The sequence below is a fragment of the Brienomyrus brachyistius genome, unplaced genomic scaffold, assembly GCF_023856365.1.
Source record: "Brienomyrus brachyistius isolate T26 unplaced genomic scaffold, BBRACH_0.4 scaffold81, whole genome shotgun sequence".
Classification (NCBI taxonomy): Eukaryota; Metazoa; Chordata; class Actinopteri; order Osteoglossiformes; family Mormyridae; genus Brienomyrus; species Brienomyrus brachyistius.
The window spans coordinates 355424-373490 of record NW_026042356.1 but is presented as its reverse complement, the minus strand read 5'-3'; the positions used below and the strand labels follow the sequence as shown (position 1 = coordinate 373490).

The window sequence follows — 18067 nt, the reverse complement described above, 5'->3', positions numbered from 1 at the left end:
AAAAGAAATATTTCACACTATTGTGAAGAATCTGCTGCACAATTACCACAAGCAGAGAGTGAAATCTAACATGATCCGGAAATCCTGTTTAATTATAACACGTCTGAATGCAGGGTGAATATGTTGTCTCTGTTGCCTGACTCCACTCAGCACACCCACGCTGTCAGGAATACATCTGCGTAAAAGTCTGGTAAATTGTGATAGTCTACCATTCTGTCAACACAAAGATTCACAGGTAGTACATGACAGGCACATTTCATTTAGTTTGAGTTGCTTTTAGCAAGAGCAAGTTGTTAGGAGCAGTGAGACACTTCCTCCCCTGCGGATGGCATTGTACGACGGCCTGTTATTGATATATTAATATATATTTCTTGCTGACTAGAACAATGCTCACAGTAGATCATGCTTGAGCTGTTTTCGTTTCTGATTACTTTACTAAATCAGTGGAGGTTATTTGTCCTGTAACAGTAACCTGACAGCCACAGCACCCCACCTTCCGGTCCCGCCTTCCAGTCCCGCCTTCTAGTCCAGCCTTCCGGTCTGGCCTTCTGGCCCCACCTTCCGGTCCCGCCTTCCAGTCCCGCCTTCCAGTCCCCTCTTCTGGCCCCACCTTCCGGTCCTGACTTCCGTCCCCGCCTTCCGGTCCCGCCTTCCAGTCCCGCCTTCTGGCCCCACCTTCCGGTCCCGACTTCCAGTCCCGCCTTCTGGCCCCACCTTCCAGTCCCGCCTTCCAGTCCCGCCTTCTGGCCCCACCTTCCGGTCCCGACTTCCGTCCCCGCCTTCCGGTCCTGCCTTCCAGTCCCCCCTTCTGGCCCCACCTTCCGGTCCCGCCTTCCGGTCCCACCTTCCGGTCCCGCCTTCCGGTCCCACCTTCCGGTCCCTCCTTCCGGTCCCGCCTTCCAGTCCCCCCTTCTGGCCCCACCTTCCAGTCCCTCCTTCCAGACCCGCCTTCCGGTCCCGCCTTCCAGTCCCACCTTCTGGCCCCACCTTCCGGTCCCGCCTTCCGGTCCCACCTTCCGGTCCCTCCTTCCGGTCCCGCCTTCCGGTCCCCCCTTCTGGCCCCACCTTCCAGTCCCTCCTTCCAGACCCGCCTTCCGGTCCCGCCTTCCAGTCCCACCTTCTGGCCCCACCTTCCGGTCCCGCCTTCCGGTCCCACCTTCCGGTCCCGCCTTCCGGTCCCGCCTTCCAGTCCCCCCTTCTGGCCCCACCTTCCGGTCCCGCCTTCCAGTCCCGCCTTCCAGTCCCCCCTTCTGGCCCCACCTTCCGGTCCCGCCTTCCGGTCCCACCTTCCGGTCCCGCCTTCCGGTCCCGCCTTCCAGTCCCCCCTTCTGGCCCCACCTTCCAGTCCCTCCTTCCAGACCCGCCTTCCGGTCCCGCCTTCTGCCCCCGCCTTCTGGTCCCACCTTCTGCCCCCGCCTTCTGGTCCCGCCTTCCGGTCCCGCCTTCCAGTCCCGCCTTCCGCCCCTCGCCTTCCAGTCCAGCCTTCCGCCCCCGCCTTCCAGTCCAGCCTTCCGCCCCCACCTTCTGGTCCCACCTTCTGCCCCCGCCTTCCAGTCCCGCCTTCCGGTCCCACCTTCTGGCCCCGCCTTCCGGTCCGTTCTGCTTCAGGACCATCCCCTCTGCAAGTCGCTTTACGGTGCTCGTGATGTTCGAGAACAGAGTGGCATGAAAGTGGACCATAAATCAACTGTTTTCCACACCGTCAGATGCTAGACGATCGGCGGCAGTCAGTCGGAAAGCCGGCGACACTCATGGGCCTGGTGTCGCCGCTCTTACAGAACTCGACATGCTGTCACACTCTGTGAGATTCATGGTGAGCACAGGGCCAAATGCATCCCACTTAGGACACCTCTGACCCAGGCAGGCTCCGCGTGCATGCTGTGGAGAACATTGGCGGCTAGAGAAATGCAGCTTGGGGACGGCAGGTCACCTGAGGCTGTGGTTTCTTCGTAAAGAGCGAGGAGCTGATGGTGATGGATAAAATCTGTAGCGCTGGGGCTCAGGGTCATTTTACAGTCCCTAAATATAATAAAAAAATAAGAATAAAAGAAAACAAACCGGGGGCGGCATGGTGGTGCAGTGGTTAGCACTGTTGCCTCACACCTCTGGGACCCGGGTTCGAGTCTCCGCCTGGGTCACATGTGTGTAGAGTTTGCATGTTCTCCCCATGTCGTCGTGGGGTTTCCTCCGGGTACTCCGGTTTCCCCCCACAGTCCAAAAACATGCTGAGGCTAATTGGACTTGCTAAATTGCCCGTATGTGTGAGTGAATGGTGTGTGAGTGTGCCCTGTGATGGGCTGGCCCCCCATCCTGGGTTGTTCCCTGCCTCATGCCCCCCGTCACCCAGTAGGGTAAGCGGTTTGGAAAATGGATGGATGGATGGAAAACAAACAGAAAGGAGATTTTTTTTTTTTTTAAGATTCATGGTTCTGTGCTTTTGTTTCTCAAAAAACAAGATTAGTGTCACAGTGACTATGATTCCTGTGTGATCACACTCATTTCGGCTCCTGCATCTCTCCTTACCTGCCGGGTAGCTGAGGACTCCCATGACCGTGATTCCTGTGAGATCACACTCATTTCGGCTCCTGCGACTCTCCTTACCTGCCGGGTAGCTGAGGACTCCCATGACCGTGATTCCTGTGAGATCACACTCATTTCGGCTCCTGCATCTCTCCTTACCTGCCGGGTAGCTGAGGACTCCCATGACCGTGATTCCTGTGAGATCACACTCATTTCGGCTCCTGCATCTCTCCTTACCTGCCGGGTAGCTGAGGACTCCCATGACTGTGATTCCTGTGAGATCACACTCATTTCGGCTCCTGCATCTCTCCTTACCTGCCGGGTAGCTGAGGATATTTCATTCATGTTTTATATAAGTTACTTGAACAAACATTTCCTGGGAAATTACAGAGAGATACAACACATATGCTGCAATACTAGCCTGCACTGTATTATATAGAAATAATAATAATTAACCAGTGAATTGCGATGACAGCAGCCCTGTTTTACTTACTCACATAGCTATTTTCCCTGCTGTTCTGAAGACAGAAGAGTGTGTGAGGGATATTTAGCACAAGTGGCTGTGAATTGCAGTGCCTTCTGGTGTTTCGGTAAACCGGGTAAACATTGCAGCTGCCGAACAGCTTTTTCAGTCAGCGGTCGGTGCGGGTTTCGCTCTCTGTGTAGTTACCTCCATTATGCGGGGCCGTGGTACATCGTCAGAGTGAGCAGCCTCGGATGTGCGGCTCTCCCGACCACGGTCCCCTGCTTTCGTGTTTCTTTATTCGCAGCACCGGGCCCTGGCTGTGCATAAGATGAGGCTCAGCTGTGGGCTGCGATGCCGAGCTGCATGCTAAACATCCCGCCTTTCCTTACTGCAGCGGGCGGCCTGCTTCTCTGCCAATCCCTCGCGGTTCTTTGCTCCGGCTTTCCAGCCGTGATGCCGTCTCATATAAACCTCCCTTAATTACCTCTCCTTCATGCCTGTCAATAAGCCTGATATTCATTGATCAGTGGACCCAACCACAGCAATTAAGATTCCAGCCAGTAAACTGCTTCATTAGATGCGGAGCGGCAAAGGGCCCCGAACAGAGGTGTGATCCTTGGGCCGCGTCCTTGTAACACACCGCGGTGCCTTCAATTACTCCTTGAAGGTCCCCATTGGCTATTCATTTATAAATGTGTCAGATGCTAATATATCATAACTGCGTAAGCGGATTGTTTCTGTAAATCCGCACAGTGGGTAATAAGACAGGGCTTACCTCCAAATCTGTTTTACATCGATGATTTATGGTTTTTATTGTGTAAAGGTCTGGCTTTGCTAAATCCCATGCTGCCTAGCTTTGATAAACTATGGTGATAATCGTTAATTTAATGAATAATGAAGTAATTTCACCCATTTCAGATCCGTGGTACATTAAAAGCTTCACGTGACATCTACAGTCCCTGTTTAAGACCTTTGCAGCTGATGAGTCATGCTGCTATCAATAACTGGCTCCAGTTATGATCTTTGTATGGAGTGCAGTGCTTGTTCCACCTGGCAGTGCCCACCTGGCAGTGCCCCCAGCTGTGAGATTTGTGACTGATATGTGTGCCTGTACGGGGTGAGGAGTCCCCTGGCTGACACCTGTGCTGGACCAAACGATGGCATGATCTTTGGGTGCTTGGCGTGCGGTTTGAGGGGAGTGGAAGCCAAGCCCCCTCACTCTGTGTGTTTGACTTAGAGAAAGGCGTCTCTATCAAGGATGACTCCCCCCACCTCAGCTTTGGAAAAAATGAAGAGCTTCCTCTATATTTCCAAAAAATCTGCATTTATAAATGCTGGTTTAATCGTGGTTCTGCTGGCAGAAGAGGCTACACTGAGCAGCTGGATGTTTCCAGGCTTTCTAAGACAACAGAACACAATAACAAAGTGAAGCAGGGGACACCAGGTAGAGGATGGAAGCAACTTTCTAATGGCAGAGATGACCGTCAACTTACCCGGCAGTGATTCATGAGGATGACCTCAAGTGACCTTTAGAGAATGGGGAACATTAACTGGAGTGAAGTGCACTGCTAGGACAGTTTATATCAGTTTATATACCTAGAAGCATAACTGAAGCCCCATAAAGCAAGGAAGAAGCCCTTCATTGATGAGAGAGAGAGAGAAGAACCAGGCTGCAATTTGCAGACAAAATTACATTATTCTCAGATGGACTATTAAATGAGAAATAAGTGAAACTGGAAATTTTACTGTGGTCTCGTAATTTTTTCCAGAGCTGTATTTAGTGCTTTCTGAAGTATGTGTGAAGCTTGCATATTCACACGAGGTGAAAGAAGGATCAGCCCAGCAAATGAATAGAATAGAATAGAATAGAATAGAATAGAATAGAATAGAATTGAATTGAATGGAATTGAATGGAATAGAACGACTTACTGTCTCCGTAAGAAGCTACAACGAAGCTCAATGCGTGTTTTCCAGCGATGCTTTGCAGTACGCATGAGTATAATTCGAAATAGGATAACTTAGATTAATTTAATAAAATGCACAAAGAAGAATATAAAGTATCAAAAATATAAAAGATACAGAAAAGGGAGAGAAAGGAGACAGTGGCGTATTTAGTAGCCGTATACATATTACATATGTATGCAGTGTGAGGTAAACGTGTGTTACAGTAGTGCAGTCATGAGACGTGAATATGTAAACAGCCAGTGCTTCCTAATGTGATTATTATGGTTAGTGTCTGTGTTAATAAGTATAAGATGACACTTCTGTCAGTGGTGTGTATTCTGGAGCGTTTCCCAGCGAGGTTCAGCTGTAAGGTCCTGCCCTGGCACCCGGAATGCTCATGATCCAATCCCTTATCATTAATCCCTCGTGCCTGCACTACACCTGTACTCAGTCCTCCCGTTTAGAGACCACTGCAGACTCCCGGCTGTTTGCCGAAGATGTCAGCTTTATGGATTTAAATATATACACCTTAGAGAATCGTTTCATCTGTCTCCGTCCTTCTTACATTTGTCTTGATCAGTCTAATTACAGTTTGGAGTTAAACCCTGACTGGCATAAAAAAAAACACAGATTTCACAAGAATCATAGCAGAGAGATAGCATTAAAATCTACCTGACAGCTATCCATTAATCACCCTTTCAAAGTATTCTATCCAATCTGCATTTTGGGCTTGACTCTGTGATGTTGACAAATAGGGCTGCAAACAGTCTTTTAATATCTGTGCTCGGTGGAGAGTATCTGGCTCCGACGCCTCCCGCATTACACGGGATGAAATTCCTGCCACGTACAGGATGCCCATTGTTCTATATTTATATAAAATACAGTTTGAATGTAGTGCGCCAGTAAACAAACAAAGGAAAAGCAGATCTGTCACAGGGGACCAGGGTGTCTCCGCCAAAATGATTAAACACAGAACACTGTCATAAACAGCCCCTTCCTGCATCGATATTTCTGAATTTGTTAGACTTCCTTCGGCTGCCCCAGACACACGCAGTCACACCCCAAGCAGACTTTTGTGATTTTCTTCTTCTTGTCAAATTACTTGCGCTTGAGTTATAGTTACAGCTGACTATGACTAAGTTTGGTGTGAAGATGTAGGATTGATGTCTGTGATGATCTAGAATTGATTCTGATCCCAGATTAGAATTATGAATGCATCTTTGGATCCATGGTCTTCAAAGGCAATGAGATGTGATGTTTTTGAGAATTGCCACTTCCCCTGCACCTGAAGGATTCTTCGGGAATGAACCGATGACATAACAGACGTTGAGTCCGACAGACCAGTTGATGACGTTGGTGTTAGGCAGCCGTCTCACTCCGCCGCCAAATTCTTTGCCTTAAAACGTAGTGTCACTTAAGATTACTGAGCACTATACCTACGTTAAGGGCCCTCGTCTGTATTTGTGTGCTTGTTTGTTATTTTAAGGTTCTGCTTTTTCGCCGCTGGTGGTCCAGGAACCAAGGTGATCCCAAATGCATCCCGCGTCAGTCTGCCAGCGTTAAGTAGAGTGTGGCTAGTTGTCATCTCCTGCCTGCTTTTCCCCGGCAAATTCATTCTCAGTAGCTCATCTGATGGCTGGATGTCACACTCATCACTCATTAAGCTGAAATGGCTTCGTCTTTGTGATGAGACTGCAGAGTGGCCTCTGTGTTTCGGGGACAGTGCCGCCTCAGAATGGCATTTCAAGGAGCACCCAGCCAATAAGCACAGGCTCATTACAGCCGCACAGTTCTGATTTTTGACTGCTATGTCTCATTAGCTCTAAATTTGCTCTGTTTAAATGAGTACTTTTTGATTTCTGTTATATGAAGGCGCACTTATACGCCTATAAGAAAGACAATGCTGTATTCAGTTTAACAAATGAAAAGGCATGAACTTATCGTTACACGCACACACGATTTACAGTGGAAGGCCTACACTGGGCCAATTGCACTGTATCACATAGAGCATAGCAGACAAGTGAAACATATAAGTAGGGAATGTGCACAGTCATTTATAAAGCCTGCAAGCATCTTTCCTTATGACGGTGTTTATGTATATATGTAGATGTATAGCTTTGTAGGCTTCTGACATAAAACTGGACCACTGCTCCATCATCTCGATGCTGCTGCACCTTTCACTCTCCCTAAACAAATTAGGCCCATTACTGCAAATGAGAACGCATATATAACAGTAATCGCGTGTAATAGCTCAGCGCCGAGTTAATGAAACCTGTTTACCAGTGTATACTGTTCCAATTAGGCTGACGAATGGCGGCGGCGTGATCAAACGCCACGCTAAAGTGATGGCTTAAAGCCCCCACGTGCATTAATAGTGACCAGATTCTCACAGTGAGCCTTCGGAATGCGGGAGTGAGAGCCTTGTCTTTATCTTGAGGGGGACGCTTCTTCAGTCTGAATGCACATGTCTGTCCTGGGAGGCCTACTCTCCCTTCAGATGCTTTTCATCCTGAGGGAGGCGCTCTCTTGGTCTGAGTGCACATCACTGTCCTGGGAGGCCTACTCTCCCTTCAGATGCTTTTCATCCTGAGGGAGGCGCTCTCTTGGTCTGAGTGCACATCACTGTCCTGGGAGGCCTACTCTCCCTTCAGATGCTTTTCATCCTGAGGGAGGCGCTCTCTCGGTCTGAGTGCACATCACTGTCCTGGGAGGCCTACTCTCCCTTCAGACGATTTTCATCCTGAGGGGGGTGCTCAATTAGTCTGAGTGCACATCACTGACCTGGGAGGTCTACTCTCCCTTCAGATGGTTTTTATCCTGAGGGGGGCGCTCTCTCAGTCTGAGTGCACATCACTGTCCTGGGAGGCCTACTCTCCCTTCAGATGATTTTCATCCTGAGGGAGGCGCTCTCTCGGTCTGAGTGCACATCACTGTCCTGGAAGGCCTACTTGGTCTTGACACGCTCTTCATTCTGAGGAGGTGGGCATTCTCTCAGTCTGACAGCACTGACAGGCTCCCCTGTCATGTCACATGCCCGACACCCCAGCAAGCCCTGTGTTTCTAGGAAAACGGTTCCCTTACTGGAGGTGTGATGGGCAGTGGCTCATGACGAGAGTTTACCACTTCCAGGGGGGACAGATGTATCCTTATTTCCATTAAATATTAACATGTTACCGCCTTGGTCCTGAGCAAGGCCACAGAGTGTTTGCCATTGCGGTTCTGACCCTGCAGGCAGAGCTGAGTGAAGACAGCATTTTAGAACTCACCCCCCCCCCCCCCCCCCCGGGGCCGTGGGGGTGTGCCCGCCCCATTATCCTGATCACCCAAAGGGAAGTCCTCACCGATCTGCAGATTTTCAAAGCGTCATGCTTCACTGCGGCTTGGATGCAGCAGATTGTGGGCTGAAGATCACGATGGCCGCTGATATTATGGAGGGATGTAATGATGGGCATATTTGCAGTCAGGAGAAAGGTGTCGAGAGATTTTCGCCGAAAAGGTCATGAAGAGAAATACGAGGACAATTATATTTGCAGTAACTTGCAGTGTAATCAGTTCATGTGACTCTTCATCATTATTGAACTATTGTCAAGAACATTCTAATTGTTTGGTGTTTGGTTAATTATGGAAAGGGAAGGAGCAGACAAAAGCGTGCAGAGAGGACCTCAGCTCATGTCCAGTGTGGATTCCTGAGCGTGAGCGTTTCCCCGTGTCACTGCACCCCACGAGTGCCTTTGCTGAATATTTATGAGTCAGCAGGATTGAAGGCAGCAAAGCGCGACAGTGAAGTAGGGCTTCTTCACTTAGGCCATGTGTACTTCTGCTCCTCTGAAGTCCGCTAAAGGGAGTTCAGTGACTAAGCCTTCAATCTGAGACGCTGTGTGGCACTGTTGTGTTCCTCAATGAATAGTCTGCCTGTGATACAAGGAATGACCTCTGAATGACCTCTGAATGACCTCAGAATGACCTCTGTGTACCCTGCAGACACGTTTGCAGCACATTTATATGCGTGTGTTTGTGTGAAATAGCGTGTGACGAAAGGCAACTCAAAACAGAACACATGTGTGGACCCTGAAAACTCCTCCTAAAATGAAATACAAAGCACTATTTTCCTTAGTCGCTTGGTCATCCTCTGACAATAAATAGAAATAATTCCACTGAGATCAGAAGTTTCTGGGGAAGTTTATAATGGTGGGTAAAAGGTGGCCGCATTCTGCAAACGACGTCCAGACAGAACTAAGTCAAACGCGTTGGAGAGAACCATCCATCACACCCCAACCCTAGAGGGTGCACCAGTGTCATGTCACATGACAGCTGAGGGACTGCCACCAAACCAGTGTCATGTCACATGACAGCTGAGGGACTGCCACCAAACCAGTGTCATGTCACATGACAGCTGAGGGACTGCCACCAAACCAGTGTCACATGACAGCTGAGGGACTGCCACCAAACCAGTGTCATGTCACATGACAGCTGAGGGACTGCCACCAAACCAGTGTCATGTCACATGAAATCTGAGGGACTGCCACCAAACCTGTGTCACATGACAGCTGAGGGACTGCCACCAAACCAGTGTCACATGACAGCTGAGGGACTGCCACCAAACCAGTGTCATGTCACATGACAGCTGAGGGACTGCCACCAAACCAGTGTCACATGACAGCTGAGGGACTGCCACCAAACCAGTGTCACATGACAGCTGAGGGACTGCCACCAAACCAGGGTCACATGACCGTCTTAGGACTGCCACCAAACCAGTGTCATGTCACATGACAGCCATGGGACTGCCACCAAACCAGGGTCACATGACCGTCTTAGGACTGCCACCAAACCAAAGCTTATGGAGTCTTGTTGCACAACCTTCAAAAACCTTTTGTAAATGTCTTTAGGAGAATGTCTTTAGGTTGAAGGTAAATGGTTATAACTCAGTGAGGGCAGATCTTCTGTGTTGCATTGCCCATTGTTCGGCTTTGTAAATAGCCCTGACACATGGGTCCGTGTCGCCCTGCGCTTATGCCGTGGTTCATGATTTAAGAGGCGTCACGGTGTCATTGCTCATTATTTCCCTCAGCTATGGCTTCAGCTAGTTGGCCAACATTCGTAAGCTTCCAGCTGCTGGTGGAGAGCGCCCAAGCTCCGAGCTCTTGGTGTCATTAAAGGCGACTGGGCTTCCGGCCCTTTTAAAGCCAACGTAAGCAGATATCTTACTACCAATCACAGACACAGTACTTATGCTGTCAGAGCCATTGTGTTAATGAGATGAAGGAGAACAGAGCGGATGACGAGGATGTTTCAATGGACATTTCCTTGTCATACTGTTAAATAATCTTATATGTATAAACGTTATGCTGTGATAGTCAGTAGTCACCACCGTCAGGTTAGCTGTCCCTCCCCCCTGAGCAGGGATGCTCTGGGTCAGCCTTGCACTCCCAGTCATACGCTCCTGATCATACTCTCCCAGTCGTACACTCCTGATCATACTCTCCCAGTCGTACACTCCTGATCATACTCTCCCAGTCATACACTGCCGGCCGTTCAGTCTCAGTCATACGCTCCTGATCATACTCTCCCAGTCGTACACTGCCGGCCGTTCAGTCCCAGTCATACGGTCCCAGTCATACACTCCTGATCATACTCTCCCAGTCATACACTCCCGGCTGTTCAGTCCCAGTCATACACTCCTGATCATACTCTCCCAGTCATACACTGCCGGCCGTTCAGTCCCAGTCATACGGTCCCAGTCATACGGTCCCAGTCATACGTTCCTGATCATACTCTCCCAGTCGTACACTGCCGGCCTTTCAGTCCCAGTCACACGCTCCCAGTCATGCACTCCAAGTCATATTTTATGAACCTCTCATACCCCCCAGAGGAAATGTAAAATCTGTAAAAGTTCTGAAGTGCATATCCCATATTGCAGCAGGGCAGTATCTCTGTGATGAGCTATTACTCACATTGTAAGTTACTCCAGTAACTTTGGAGTAAGGCTTTGCTTCAGAGACCTGCTCCTGCAGGTGGCGATTCTTTGGCAGTGAAGGAGGCGCCATCGGCAGCAGTGCATGGGTGACCTGGCAGTATGGAGGCGGGGCTTAGCACTGCTACACGCGCTCAGTTGGCTCGCATGTCTCTCCACGTTCCACCTGTGTTTTATCGTCGACTATCCCGTTGGGAGTGTGGATGCTTGCTGGATCTGGCCCTCTGGGTTCCCTCTGCCATACTTAAGCTCATTAATACATTAATATACCATTTGCTTCCACTCTGTTGCAAATTATGTGCAGATGACATCAAGTCCTGCTCTGGGCCCATAAACGCGCGTTGGCCATCTGCTCTGTGTACGCTCTAGAAGGCCGAGCGTCCTTCCCGTGTCAGCAGGCCTGCAGGTCTGATAGTGCCCAGCATCAGCCCTGACATGGCTACCCACCCATTTGCATTCCAGCCTATTTTCTCTACTGTTACAGAGACAGGATATTTCCTTGGGAAGCTGCAGTCGTTGCATAGATACTGTAAAACTTATGCCCCCGTGTGAGACAAGAACAGAGCTTTTGTGTAAATCCTTCCGAAGTGTAATTATGCTGGACTGCAGACACGGAGCAGTAAAACAATGAGCAGGGAGGCCGAACAGCGGTTTTCGGCGGGTGTGAATCAGCGGCCTCATATTTTCGTCCGCTTGGCACTCATTCTGTCTCCAAGGCTGTTATGCTCAGCCTTAATAAAGCAGGTGTCACATGCTCGAGCAAAAAGCCAACAAGGAGACCAGGGACATCTGAACTGCGCTTTGGCTGGCCGAGGTACGCGCCAGAAATCTGCAGCACACGAGCAAAGCATAATGTGAGGGCAGTATGCAGACGGTGAAAATCTTATCGCGGAAAAGCACCTTACAGGCACGTCTTTGATTCCCTGTAATGTCTGGCTCGCTCTCCGGTACTCGGGAATTGGTGACGCTGTGTGATGCTCTCTAAATGCCTTTCTGTTTTTCATGTTTGCCTTTCTTTGCCCAGATGGGACGCCGTACACATGGTGGGTGGGGAGGGGTAACGAGAAGCACTACTACTGGGGGGGCTCCGGACCTGGCATCCAGAAGTGCGCTTGCGGGATTGAGAGGAACTGCACCGACCCCAAGTACTACTGCAACTGCGATGCTGACCACCGGCAGTGGTGAGGACCCCCCGTCTCTGAGTTAGCCCTCTGTGAGTTAGCCCTCTGTGAGTTAGCCCACTGTAGGTTAGGCGTCTGTGCATTAGCCCTCTGTGAGTAAGCCCATTGTGAGTTAGCCCTCTGTGAGTTAGCCCATTGTGAGTTAGCCCTCTGTGACTTAGCCCATTGTGAGTTAGCCCTCTGTGAGTTAGGGTCGGCAGAGTGATTTCAAAGGCCTAGTGTTGGGCCCTTGAGTAAGGCTCTTAACCCTGCTGTCGCAGTCATTTCTTATTTTGGATGAAAGCATCAGCTAAATAGATCAATAAAAATGGTAGTTGGGGACGTACTTTCCCTCACTCTTATGGGGAGGGGGGCAGCTGAACCCCAGGACCGGCCCTCATTGAGCAGTCATCTACATTCTCCTAGTATCACAGCTCACTTGAGAAACAATTAAATGCTAAATCAAAGCACTAACAGCAAGGCTCCTGAAGCTTCCCAACCCTGAGCCATTTATCCCTGACCTTTACCTTGTAAGACACTTTAAATGAGCTTTTCACTTTCAGTTACTCCAGCGACTTGTTATCACATTATATCATGTTATTTTTCCACTATGTGGCGGCCATCTTTGGGCAGGTCATCGCAGAGCAACTGAAAAATATTTGGAGACTTAATAAAGTAAACGCCCCATTACGGGCAGCCAGTCTGAAGGCTCCAGAGCATTTCCTCTTGTCTCTTTGCGTTGCAGCTGCAGCAAAACATCTCTATAACGAGAAAACTCACTCGTCTGGAGAATAATTTCCCACACCCTCAAATGAGTGCATTTATTACCAGCTAAGACAATGCAAGTAAATGTCACCTAGTCTTTAGGGAGATTACTGCGCTGGGAAAGGCTTCCATTTATTCAATCTCCGGTTTCCCTGTCAGGCCTTAATCTTCAACTGAGACCGGAGTGCTGTGTAATTTAAGGAGAGCGACGCGAGAGCCCAGACTCGCACCGCACATATTACGGCCAGAACAGCAGAGCGATTCCGGCACAGGCGGTGTAACGCTGCCTGTTAGGTCCCCCCATGCTGCACAGGCAGCTTGACCAATGGGAAGGGTGCACCTGTAGCCCACTGCCACTTTCATTTCTGTCATTTTCTTTCCTAAAGGTGTAATAACAACTTTGCTTTATAGAGAGCCTTTCTCACACTCAAGGATGCTTTACATACAATTCGACAGAAAACACAATAAAGCCACAGAAAAGCAACAGCAGAAACAGCAACTTTACAAACTGGATGATGTAAATAAATGTGTTTTTAACTGGAGCTTAACTGCAGAGTGTAACTGTAAAAAAAAGATGGAAAGCGGGGCACAGGCCAATTACATTTTTGCATTAGATTTATTTAGCAGGTGCGTTTTTCAAACCGATACACAAGTGTAAATCAGCCAGTCATTGCAGCAGCTGGGAATAAGGGCCTTGGTCAAAGGCCCGAAAGTAACATCACTCTGTCAGCAATGGGATTTGAACCAACAACCTTCCAGTCATGAGTCCTAACCCACAGGGCCACACACATTTTAAATGTGAAACCTGCCTGTAGTCCATAATCTATAATGATTATTTGTGATTTCACGTTAGCAGGATATGTAAGGAGATCAGCTGTCTGTGATTCCACACTAATAGGATGTGTAAGGACATCAGCTGTTTGTGATTTCACATTAACAGGATGTGTAAGGAGATCAGCTGTTTGTGATTTCACATTATCAGGACATGTAAGGAGATCAGCTGTCTGTGATTCCACAGTAAACAGGATGTGTAAGGAGATCAGCTGTTTGTGATTTCACATTAGCAGGATATGTAAGGAGATCAGCTGTTTGTGATTTCACATTATCAGAATGTGTAAGGAGATCAGCTGTTTGTGATTTCACATTAGCAGGATGTGAAGGAGATCAGCTGTCTGTGATTCCACATTAACAGGATGTGTAAGGAGATCAGCTGTTTGTGATTCTACATTAATAGGATGTGTAAGGAGATCAGCTGTTTGTGATTTCACATTAACAGGATATGTAAGGAGATCAGCTGTCTGTGATTCCACAGTAAACAGGATGTGTAAGGAGATCAGCTGTTTGTGATTTCACAATAGCAGGATGTGAAGGAGATCAGCTGTTTGTGATTCCACAGTAAACAGGATATGTAAGGAGATCAGCTGTTTGTGATTTCACATTAACAGGATATGTAAGGAGATCAGCTGTTTGTGATTCCACAGTAAACAGGATGTGTAAGGAGATCAGCTGTTTGTGATTTCACATTAACAGGATATGTAAGGAGATCAGCTGTCTGTGATTCCACAGTAAACAGGATGTGTAAGGAGATCAGCTGTTTGTGATTCCACATTAACAGGATGTGAAGGAGATCAGCTGTTTGTGATTCCACAGTAAACAGGATGTGAAGGAGATCAGCTGTTTGTGATTCCACATTATCTGGATGTGTAAGGAGATCAGCTGTTTGTGATTTCACATTAGCAGGATATGTAAGGAGATCAGCTATTTGTGATTCCACATTAACAGGATGTGTAAGGAGATCAGCTGTTTGTGATTCCACATTAACAGGATATGTAAGGAGATCAGCTGTCTGTGATTCCACAGTAAACAGGATGTGTAAGGAGATCAGCTGTTTGTGATTTCACAATAGCAGGATGTGAAGGAGATCAGCTGTTTGTGATTCCACAGTAAACAGGATATGTAAGGAGATCAGCTGTTTGTGATTTCACATTAACAGGATATGTAAGGAGATCAGCTGTTTGTGATTTCACATTAACAGGATATGTAAGGAGATCAGCTGTTTGTGATTCCACAGTAAACAGGATGTGTAAGGAGATCAGCTGTTTGTGATTTCACATTAACAGGATATGTAAGGAGATCAGCTGTCTGTGATTCCACAGTAAACAGGATGTGTAAGGAGATCAGCTGTTTGTGATTCCACATTAACAGGATGTGAAGGAGATCAGCTGTTTGTGATTCCACAGTAAACAGGATGTGAAGGAGATCAGCTGTTTGTGATTCCACATTATCTGGATGTGTAAGGAGATCATCTGTTTGTGATTTCACATTAGCAGGATATGTAAGGAGATCAGCTGTTTGTGATTCCACATTAACAGGATGTGTAAGGAGATCAGCTGTTTGTGATTCCACATTAACAGGATGTGTAAGGAGATCAGCTGTTTGTGATTCCACATTAACAGGATGTGAAGGAGATCAGCTGTCTGTAATTCCACATTAACAGGATGTGAAGGAGATCAGCTGTCTGTGATTCCACATTAACAGAATGTGTAAGGAGATCAGCTGTTTGTGATTCCACATTAACAGGATGTGAAGGAGATCAGCTGTCTGTGATTCCACATTAACAGGATGTGAAGGAGATCAGCTGTCTGTGATTCCACATTAACACGTCTGCTCCTTCGCACTCAGAGGAAGGCAGCACCTAAATAATTGTGGTGGTTTATGTCGCATGTGCAGGTCTTCCTGTGAACCACGGTGGGGCAGTTGGGCAGATCTTTAATCAGATAATTGAATATCTGTGAGGAAGATGAGCCTCTCTAATTGAATTAATATTTTCTTGTACATGTATATTCTTCCCTTCATCAAGGAGAGAGGATTCTGGAGCCCTGAAGTACAAAGACCATTTGCCTGTAATCCAGGTGGCTGTTGGAGATACCAGCCGAGCCGGCTCAGAGGCCAAGCTGACCGTTGGTCCTCTACGTTGTCAAGGAGACCGTAAGTTAGAGCATTTTCTTTCAGCGACATTGATCAGTAGGCAGCGATAACCTTGCCTGTATTCTGCACTTGCTGATCAACATAATAATGACTCATGATAAAAAAAAATCTGAATATTGACCTTGTCTGGCCTTTTGGAGCTGGGCCATTTATTTTAAGAATGTTAAATGCATTGAACACCCATACTATTGTGGGTTTCTGTACTTTCCAAGGCAACAGTGTGCTCATTACCTGATATGTGCTTTTAAATAAGGTTAACCAGGTTATCGGATCATAGGGTGGAACTCATCAAAGCAACATCTCTAGCCAATCGGCATCTTCTACATGTCTTCCATTTTCCCTGCTACAGCCAATCAGCATCTACCAAACATCTCCCACTTTCCCTACTCCAGCCAATCAGTATCTATGAAATATCTCCCATTTTCCCTGCTCCAGCAAATGAGCACAGTTGATGTTGGAACTCACCATACCCTTCAAACCTATTTATACGTACAACCCCATTTCCAAATTAGTTGGTACGGGGGCATGTGTTGCATCACCTCTTCTGTTAACAACACACTGTAAATGTTTGGGAACTGAGCTGGAGTTTTGAAAGTGAAATGTTGTCCCCAGTCTTCCCTGGTGTAAGATTTCAACCATTCAACAATTCAGGGTCTCGATTGTTTGCCGTATTTTTCATTTCATGATGTGCCAAATGTTTTCAGTGGGTGACAGGTCTGGACTGCAGGCAGGCGTGTAATGCACGCAGAATGCGGTTTGGCATCGTCTTGCTGAAATATGCAAGGCCTTCTCTGAAAAAGACATGTGGATGGCAGCATATGTTGCTGTATATGTCATTCAGCATTAATGGGTCATTCCCAGATGTACAGGCTACCCGAGCCATGAGCACTAATGCAGCCCCATACCATCACGCATGCTGGCTTTTGGCTTAAACAGCACAGTTTGTCCATCTTAAATGAGCTCAGGCCCAGAGAAGTTGGAGACTTTTCTGGATCATGTTTAGATGTGGTTTCTTCTTTGCATATTAGAATTCAGTGATTGCAGTGACAAACTGTGTTCACAGGTTTTCTGAAGTCTTCCTGAGCCCATGCAGTGATTTCCACTGTAGAATTGTGTCTGTTTTTAATGCAATGCCCCTGGAGGACCCAAAGATCACTGCTATCCAGTACTGGTTTTCTGCCTTGTCCCTTGCATACAAAGATTTCTCTCGATTCACATAATGATATTATACACTGTAGATGATGAAGTAACCCAAATTCTTTGCAATATTGCATTGACGAACATCATTCTTAAGTGGCTGTATCATTTACCCAAGCAGACTTTCACAGAGTGCTGAACCTCTCCCCATCGTCACTGCACAGAGTGCTGAACCTCTCCCCATTGTTACTTCACAGAGTTCTGAACCTCTCCCCATCGTTACTGCACAGAGTGCTGAACCTCTCCCCATCGTCACTGCACAGAGTGCTGAACCTCTCCCCATCGTCACTGCAGAGATTCCGCCTCTCTGGGAGGCTCTTTTTATACCCAATCATCATACTGACCTGTTGCCAATTAACCTAATTAGTTGTGAGATATTATTCCAGGTGTGTTGCTGGCATCAAATAGGCCTGAGTGCCTGTCGCCAAAATGTCATAGGCTTGAATCTCACCTGTCTGTGTGTGTGTGTGTGTGTGTGTGTGTGTGTGTGTGTATGTGTGTGTGTGTGTGTGTATGTGTGTGTGTGTGTGTGCGTGTGTGTGATGCAGAGAAAGATGGGATGAGCAAAAATACAAAATCATGGCAATCAATAAAGTATCACTATTCCATTCGGGGGGGGCAGAGTTAAGCAGGGCCTGGGTCAGGTAACAGGCTGCTTTATATCATTGTGAGTAAAGGTGCTTGTCTCCTGATTTCATCTTGGTCTTACATTCTTGTATTTTCTTGGCACCACTGTGCTGCACAGAAGCTCTGCCATGATGCAAGAAGAGAAAGCGCTTTGTCTTTATGGTCAACTTTGGGCAAAGATGAAACATCCTCAGGCGCAGACCTAGTCAGCATGTGCAGAGCAGTCAAATATCCTGTCATGTGTTGGATTTTTCTCCTGCTGTGAAGAATTTTTTTTGTTGGGATTTTCTTTTAGTAGAAGAGATTTGGGAGACTCTCAGGTTAGCACGGTGAGTCAGCAAGTGCGGCGTCGCGTCGAAGGAGGGTTAGAGATACAGATCGGGGCTCATCTCTGCCTGAACAAAGTTTGCTTGTTATCTCAGTGTCTGG

At 47.7% G+C, this 18067-nt stretch overlaps 1 pseudogene; it reads left to right on the top strand.

Moving 5' to 3' along the window:
• The window catches only part of LOC125726951 (contactin-associated protein-like 2), a 252898-nt pseudogene that overhangs the window by 181387 nt on the left and 53444 nt on the right, over positions 1-18067 (top strand).